This window comes from Alligator sinensis, unplaced genomic scaffold, assembly GCF_000455745.1.
Source record: "Alligator sinensis unplaced genomic scaffold, ASM45574v1 scaffold766_1, whole genome shotgun sequence".
Taxonomy (NCBI): domain Eukaryota; kingdom Metazoa; phylum Chordata; order Crocodylia; family Alligatoridae; genus Alligator; species Alligator sinensis.
This window is the reverse complement of record NW_005842390.1, coordinates 520,157-528,265: the sequence shown is the minus strand read 5'-3', so window position 1 is coordinate 528,265 and position 8,109 is coordinate 520,157.

Genomic DNA, 8,109 nt, shown 5'->3' with positions numbered 1-8,109 from the left:
CCATTGTTCCTTGTTACCCCAAGAGGCGCCCTGGTGAACAGAGCATCTCCAATTCCTTGCTGCGTCCCCCTAATGAATTTGTAGGTGGTCACAAGATCATCTCCCAGCCTTCTCTTGTGGAGGCTGAAGAGGTCCAGGTCCCTCAGTCTCCCCTCAGAGGGCTTGTCCTATAAGCCCCTAACCATACGAGTGGCCCTCCTCTGGACCCTCTTGCATCTATCAACATCCTTCTTGAAGTACGGCACCCAAAACTGGATGCAGTACTCCAACTGTGGCCTGACCAATGCTGCATAGAGGGGAAGTATCACCTCCTTGGCTCTATTCGTCATGCATCTGCTGATGCATGATAAAGTACAGTTAGCTTTGCTGATGATTTCATCACTCTGACAACTCATGTTCATCTTGGAGTCCACTAGATCCCTTTCCGCTTCTGTGCTGCTGAGAGGGTTACTTCCCAGCCAGTAGGTGTGCTGGATATTTTTGCGCCCTAGGCGCAGCACTCTGCACTTGTCCTTGTTGTACTGCGTCCTATTGTGTACTGCCCACTTTTCTAACCTGTCCAGGTCTACCTGCAATCATTCCCTACCCTCCAGAGTGTGCACTTCACCCCACAATTTAGTATTGTTCGCAAAGTTGGACAGAGTACACTTCATACCACCATCCAAGTCACTGAAGAAGATATTGAAGCGTACAGGTCCAAGGACCAAAACCTGCGGGACCCCACTACCCACATCCTTCCAGGTCGACCCTTACCTGTCTACTATTACTCTCTGGGTGCAACCACTAAGCCGATTTGCCACCCACCAGACCATGTAAACATCTATATCATAGCCTCCTAATTTATTTATAAGAATAGGATGAGATACCGTATCAAAGGTCTTGCTAAAGTCCAAGAAAACGACATCCACCTCTACTCCTGTGTTTAAGCATTTTGTGACCCTGTCATAAAACGAAACCAGATTGGTCAGGCATGATCTACCTGCTACAAATCCATGCTGGTTTCCCTGCTGCATTATTTTTCCTGCTGGACTCCCACAAATATGATTCTTCATAATCTTTTCAAAGACCTTCCAATGACGGAGGTAAGACTGACTGGCCTATAATTACTTGAAAATAGGTACCACATTGGCCCTTTTCCGGTACTCCGGGACCTGACCTGAGCGCCACGAGCGCTCAGACAGTTGTGCCAGTGGTTCTGTTATGACACCGGCCAATTCCCTCAGTACCCTCGGATGTAGCTCATCCGGGCCTGCCAACTCGAACACATCCAATCCAAGTGACTCTGCGCCAAGTCAGCATCACCAGTGGGTGGGCTGGTGTCCCTCTGATGATCATCTAAGAACCCATTAAGAGACTTATCTTGAGCCCTGTTCAGGAACACTGAGGCAAAAAATTCATTGAATAGCTCAGCCTTGTCACCCCTGTCTTTCACTAATTGCTCCTCCTTGTTCAGTTGGGGTCCTATGCTGCCCTGCACCTTCCTTTTACTCCCTACATACCTAAAAAAAGACTTTTTGTTGTCTTTAATTTGTGATGCCAGCCTCAGCTCTGTAGTTCGTTTGGCCTTTCTACTGCCTCCCTGCAAGTGCGGGCCAAGTACGTATACTCCTCCTTGGTAGGTTCCCCCTACTCTACTGCCTATATGCCTTCTTTTTTGTCCTTAGGCTCCCCTGGATTTCCCAGTTTAGCCAAGGAAGTTTTTTGGCTCCTTTCCCCCTTTTCCCTTGTACTGGGATAGTCTCTCTCTGTGCCTGAAGGATCACCTCCTTTAGAAATGACCACCCTTCCTGGACTCCCATCTTGCCAATACTCCTATCCTGCAGCGCGTCATTGACTAAACTCCTAAGCACACTGAAATTAGCCTTCCTAAAGTCAAGCACTTTCACCCTACTAGTTATCTTACCCACCCTACGCCGTATGCTAAATTCCATTGATTGGTGGTCACTGTCCACCACATCCAAGTTGTGCCTATGACAGAAAACCTTTCTATAAAAGTGTATTGTCATAAGCAAGGCTGTGGCTTCCCCACAGGACTGGAGAAAGCTTTTACTGAAGCACAAATATCTGAAAAAGTGGCAATTAGAACACAAGAAAATACAGCCCAACTTGATTTCTTGTACCAATATTTAAAAAAAAATTTTTTTCCCAGTACAAAATTATTCGAATCCAGAAGAATAGGCCTCCATTGCTGAAGAGTTATAGCTTAACATCTGAGAAAATAAGATCCTTTTAATGATATCTCTATTGTTTGAAGACATGCTGTAAGACCTAGGAAGAAAAACTGTGTGTAAACCTTTATCCTATTACCAGTTGTGCTACTGACCCACTTGGACCTCTGGCAAACCCTTTCATCTGCCAAGGAGAGATGTGCTAGGCTTCACTGAGGTTCGTTAAATGTTACGCTTTCTGGATGAAGTGAGTTGGAGAAAGGGAAAGAAAGCATTTGTAAGGAATGGGGTTCTATTTTCTATCCTGCTTTGATGCTCACCCTAGCGGTACAGTGACTGAGCAACTGGAGCACTGGAGTCAGACTTGGGTCCTATTTCTGGTTCACCCACTAACCTGCTGCATGACCTTGGATAAGTCATGGCACTGCTCCATGCCTCTGTTCCCATCCCTGTGTACACAGTAAACTCTTTGAGGCATAGGCTGTCTCACAGGGTGTGTGTGAGTGTGTTCAGCATTGAACACAACAGGACCTACAGGTGGTACTGTAACACTGCTACTAATGAAGGCGTATCTGCAGACTGTGTCAGTAATAGCTATTATTAGGTACAACTAGCTACCTGCTGTCATTTATCTTAGCATTCTCCCTAGGCTTTAGGTACAATTTTGTTCCAAGTTAAAGCCCATCTTCTGCTAAGCAACTCACTTTTTACTGGCCCTCTGGGGAGGCATGTAAGAGAAAATTGAAAAGGAGAGAGAGTATAGATTTGTCCCCTATCTTTGCATTTTTCACTTTAGAAATAGCTTATCAGTTCTAGCCTTCCCTGTGGTTTTTATGGAGTTCTTATTTGGAGGACTAGGGAACGTGGAGTGGGAGGATAAGGAAACCAGTGAACCTGTAATTTATGGCTGTTATAAAATGGGGGGTTCTGCTACTGAAACAATGTCAAGGGTGTATTGGATAGACCCATACAGATACAACCCCTTGCACAGGCAAAATCCAAGGCTCCCTCCCAGGAGAGTTTCTTGAGATAGAAGGTGCCCTCAACCCAGCCCATCACTGAGTGACTGGGACATTTTTCTGACCAGTAAGACATGAGGGTTCCTTAGGCTAAGAAAGCCTAGAATCTAGGTCTCCACTTGGGCAAGTTCTCTAACCATTAGATCACCGGGCAAAGGGTGGCCTGCTGTTCCTCCTCGGTCAGGTATATACAGGGTACACCTAATGGACTGGGCCCCTCTCAAGTTCTAGGCCAGGGGGTTTCAACCTTTTTAACAAGTATACTGCTTCTCTCTCAAAGTTGCAGCTCATGTACCCCTTTATATATTTTTTCTTGTTTTTAAGGGGGGGAGGGGGCAGGGCAGATCGAGGCTCCTGCAGTGAGGGAAGGAGTGGGGCTGGGGCTGTGGCTGCACAGCCAGGGTTGGGCAGGGTGGAGCATAGGACAGAGCTGCAGCTCATCCAGGGTGTGTGGGGAGGAGGAGGAGGCTCCCACTAGTGCATGCACCCTAGGAGGGCATGGGGGGCATGTGCCCCTGGATCCGTGCATGGAGCTGAGCAGGGCAGCTGCTCCCAGTAGTGGAGAAGGGAGTGGGGCTGGGTCTGGGGCTGGGGCTGCACAGCCAGGGCAGGGTGCAGGACTGAGACATGAGGGGGGCGACTCCCACAGCTATGTGCACCCCAGGAGGGCATGGGGGGAGGTGCCCCTGGATCTGTGCATGGAGCTGAGCAGGGCAGGGTAGGCTGGCGCAGTAGTAGGGGAGGGAGTGGGGCTGGGGCTGGGGCTGCACAGCCAGGGCAGGGTGCAGGACTGAGACATGTGGGGGGTAACTCCTGCAGCTATGTGCACCCAGGAGGGCATGGGGGGGTGCCCCCGGATCTGTGCATGGAGCTGAGCAGAGCAGGGTAGGCTGACCCAGTAGTGGGGGAGGGAGTGGGGCTGGGGCTGCACAGCCAGGGCAGGGTACGGGACTGAGACACGCAGGGGGTGACTCCACGTGCACCCCAGGAGGGCATAGGGGGGTGCCCCCAGATCTGTGCATGGGGCAGGGCAGGCTGGCTGGGGCCGGTGCTTGGTTCTTCCTGGCGGGGGCTGGGGTAGGCTGCGCTCAGGGTGGGCGGCATCAGTACTGAGAGAGGGGTTTGGGGGGGCTATGGTGAATTCTGGGGTGGCTGCAGCCCCCCTCCCCGGACACAGCTGGGAAGAACCTATCTCCTCTCTCCCAGTGGTGCCCCATCATGGTTGAGAACCACTGATCTAAGCTACTGTACTCAGCTTCTCAGTAGGGCTTTTTAGCTTGGGGAAGGGTGGTGCAGCTTTTCTGCTTTTGGAACCTGACCTAGCTCGTGAATCTTTAAATGGCACTTAAGTAATGGCAGGTATATGTACTCTGAGATGGTTTCGGCCAGGGCTGTCCAAATGACAGCTCCCAAGTTGTTCCTGCTCTGGCAGCTGGGAGGGAGTTGGAGTGCTGAGCTTTGTTTGTACAAAAGGGAGCTGAGCTGTGTGAATGGGTGGGTGGTGCACACGGCTGAGAGATGGGGAACCTGGGCTACTTCTGAGAGGGGGAACCTGGGCTGCCTCAGCTATAAGTGTGGTGGAGAGGGCACTACACAGCCCATGCAACTGTGAGGAACCAGGGGGTTGTGGCTGCCTGCAGCAGTGTGCAGCCCTGGGGTCTGCAATCTGTGTAGTGTACAGGCACCCAGCTGCCTGGAAGTTGAGCGGTCCTGGTTTAGGTTATGCTGGTGTAGCAGAGGAAAAAGGGTGGTATGTTGAAAACCAAAGGTCCCAGGTCAACTGGAACACAAGGAACTGATGTGGGTTCAGCCAGAGCTTTTCTTTTCCATTTTTTGTGGGGGTGGCAGGGATGGGGAGAACCTGCAGCAAGAAGGGTTATAAAGATGCTGGAAATGAGAAGTTATGAGAGCATTGCAAGGGAAAGGAAAATAGACTAACTACACAAAGGGGATGGTGCACAGGAATAAACAAGTATAACCAGGGAGAAACGTGCAGAGAGAGTGAGAGAGACAGCTGTAACCCCTCTGGGAAAGTAAGGATAAAAAGTCTACAGCTGAATTGTATAACAACTCTAGCAGTTAAGGTTTCACAAGTATTATTTCAAAAGGCCTTTTTCCCTTTGCTTATAACAGGGGTTTCAAACTCATCTGGCCCTGTGCGCTGGATGAATGGTGCAGGATCAGCACAGACTACAGACCCCGCCATGCTGGATCCAAAGCATGCAGCACCCACTCCAGCCACTCCCGGACCCAGTGGAAAGAGACCCGGCATCCCGGACACTTGGCTGCTGTCATAGGAGCAAGCCACAGTGCTGGGATTCTTCCCATGGTACTGCTGAAGCTCTGGCACAACAGCTCTCCCTGGCTTAGTTGCCAAGCACCCAGGTCAGAACAGCAGCACGAGCCCCAGGAACATTGTGGGCAGAAACTCGGTATCCTGGGTTCCTGGCTGACACCGCAAAACAAGCTGAGGTGCTGCTGGGGCTCCAGAACCACAGGTTTCACCCAGATACTTGGCTGCTGCTGGGGGAAGGTCTCTCATCAAGGCTGTGGGCCATCTGACTCTGCTCTGTAGGCCAGATCCAGCCCACGGGCTGTAGGTTTGACACCTCTGGCTTATAACTTCATCAAGTTTTCACCTTTCAGGAGGAACATTTTCAGATCTGGCCTCTACCTGGAAAAGCTTTTGAAAGTTGAAGCAATAACTAAAACAACGAGGCAGAGTTCAAAGGTAAAGGGTGAGGGGCTGGGGAAGAGATAACGCTTTAATGCTTAAACAAAGATTGCCAAGATTGTTAAATTGTCCCAAGATTGCAATAATTTGGGGTAGAAAGTCCAAAGTTTGTTACAGAAACAGTCCCTGAGCTGGATGAGAGCAATTAAGATGTCTGAAAAGGTTTTGCTCGCTCCTTCTAAAAATGTTAATTTTCAGGAAGAAATGATAAATGGTAAAATTTGACTCTTTTTTGCATAATATGTAAGGAAGGAGTTAGAATTGTGTATTCACAAAGAACAACCCTATACATTAAATTGAAAATTGCCTGTTTAAAGTTTCCAGGCAAGACTACAGAGTTTTTTTCTTTAACAGTTTGCACCAACTTTGAAAATAAAATGGTTGCTGTCTCAGAAAACAAAGACTGCTTCATACTGAATGGAAACTGTTTTGCAACCTTAGCTATAGTAGGCTGGCTCTATGGAATCTGCTGTGATACAAATACAATGATGACTTAGTTTCTTTATCTTCAATTAGTATCACTTGTCTTTTAGGCAGGCAGCTAGCTTTGCTGCTATGTATAACATAGCATAAGGATTTGGGTTCACAACCACAACAAGCAGAACAAGAACCTTCCGCTTTTTCATCCTAAATTAAAAACACCAGCCCCAGGCCAAAAATCGTGTCTTGGACTATGAGATACTAGCTGTGGTTTAGGATTTTCATAATCTGAATACCATAATTAATACAAATGAGATCTTTATTTGCAGTGGTCAGTTTAAAATAAAAATCCCTGGGAATGATAGGTATGGAACTATTAGCTGCTCTGGCATTTAAGGTTTCTCTATAGTATTAAATAAGGTTCTGCTCAACTATTTCCTTCCCAATGATAGTTTGAACTTCTCTGCGACTTGCAGTAAAAGTTCTCAAAGCATTCAACACGAGCTTGTGGCCTACAAGACCTTTGTGAAGTACAGAAGAGAGATTGTAATCAGTCACTGAACAGGACAACCGGAGCAATTTAGCAAGCCACATCAGTATAGAAGAGAAATGAATGCCTGGCTCAGATTTCCAAACGGGACTTACGATGATGGGTACTGTAGTTGTTAGGTGCTCAGCTTGATACCTTATGAAGACATACATTTTTTTTAACTCCTTAATTAAAATCAGGCCTCAAGGGTCTCAAGTTGTGCACAGAAATTCACTAGTTACTTGTAACAATCTGGATCTAAATTCTTGTTGTGCCACATGGGTCTAGTTTTTATCCATAGATCTTAAAGCAATAAAACTTTGCTTTTAATGGTAAGTACACACACTTGGGGGGGAGGGGGCGTGGGGGGGGAGTACAGAGAAGTCACTTGCCCAAAGTAAGTGGAAAATGCTAATTAGCATGCTCTAGCTGACTCAGTTAATCAAGTCTGCTCCAATGCACTGTAATCACCGTGCATCGGAGCAAGTGTCCCACACGTCTACAAGCACCCAAGGAAACAAGGACCCAGAGAAATGGAGACTTGGCTAGTTTCTTCTATATAGGCCATTTATCAAAGGCTTCAGATATTGTCCAAATAATGGTCCTATGTAGTAGAGACTTGTGTTTTTTCCTCTCCTGTATTCTTCTGGTCACATTCCCCATCATGTCTGATTCCTCAGCTGTTCCTAAGAAGTGCATAAGAAGTGCCACACTGTGTTGGATCAATGGTCCGGTGTCCTGTCTCTGACAGTGGCAGTAGTCCATAGGGAGGATACTGAACAGTATGTATCTAGAGTGATCTATCTCCTGTTTATTACCCTCCCTGGCATCTACCACCATTGGCTTAGAGCAGTGGTTTTCAACCTTTTTTCATCTGTGAACCTTAAAACATTTTGAATGGAGGTGCAGACCCCTTTACATTGTAAGTATGAGTATTTACATACTTTTGATTGATCACAGTCATCTTTCACAGACCCCTTAGACATAGCCTGCAGACTCCCAAGGGTCCGCGGATCACAGGTTGAAAACCAGTGGTTTAGAAGAGAGGTCTCTTACTGTCCTGTTTAATAATAAGAATTAATAGATCTATGATCCCTGAATTTGTCTAGCCCTTTTTTGAACCTGGCTGTACTATCTGCCTCTTCAACCATCTGTGGGAACAAGTTCCACAAGTTGACTACACGCTGGGTAAAAGAGTACTTTCTCTTCTTACTTTTAAATCGGTCTGCTAATTTCAGT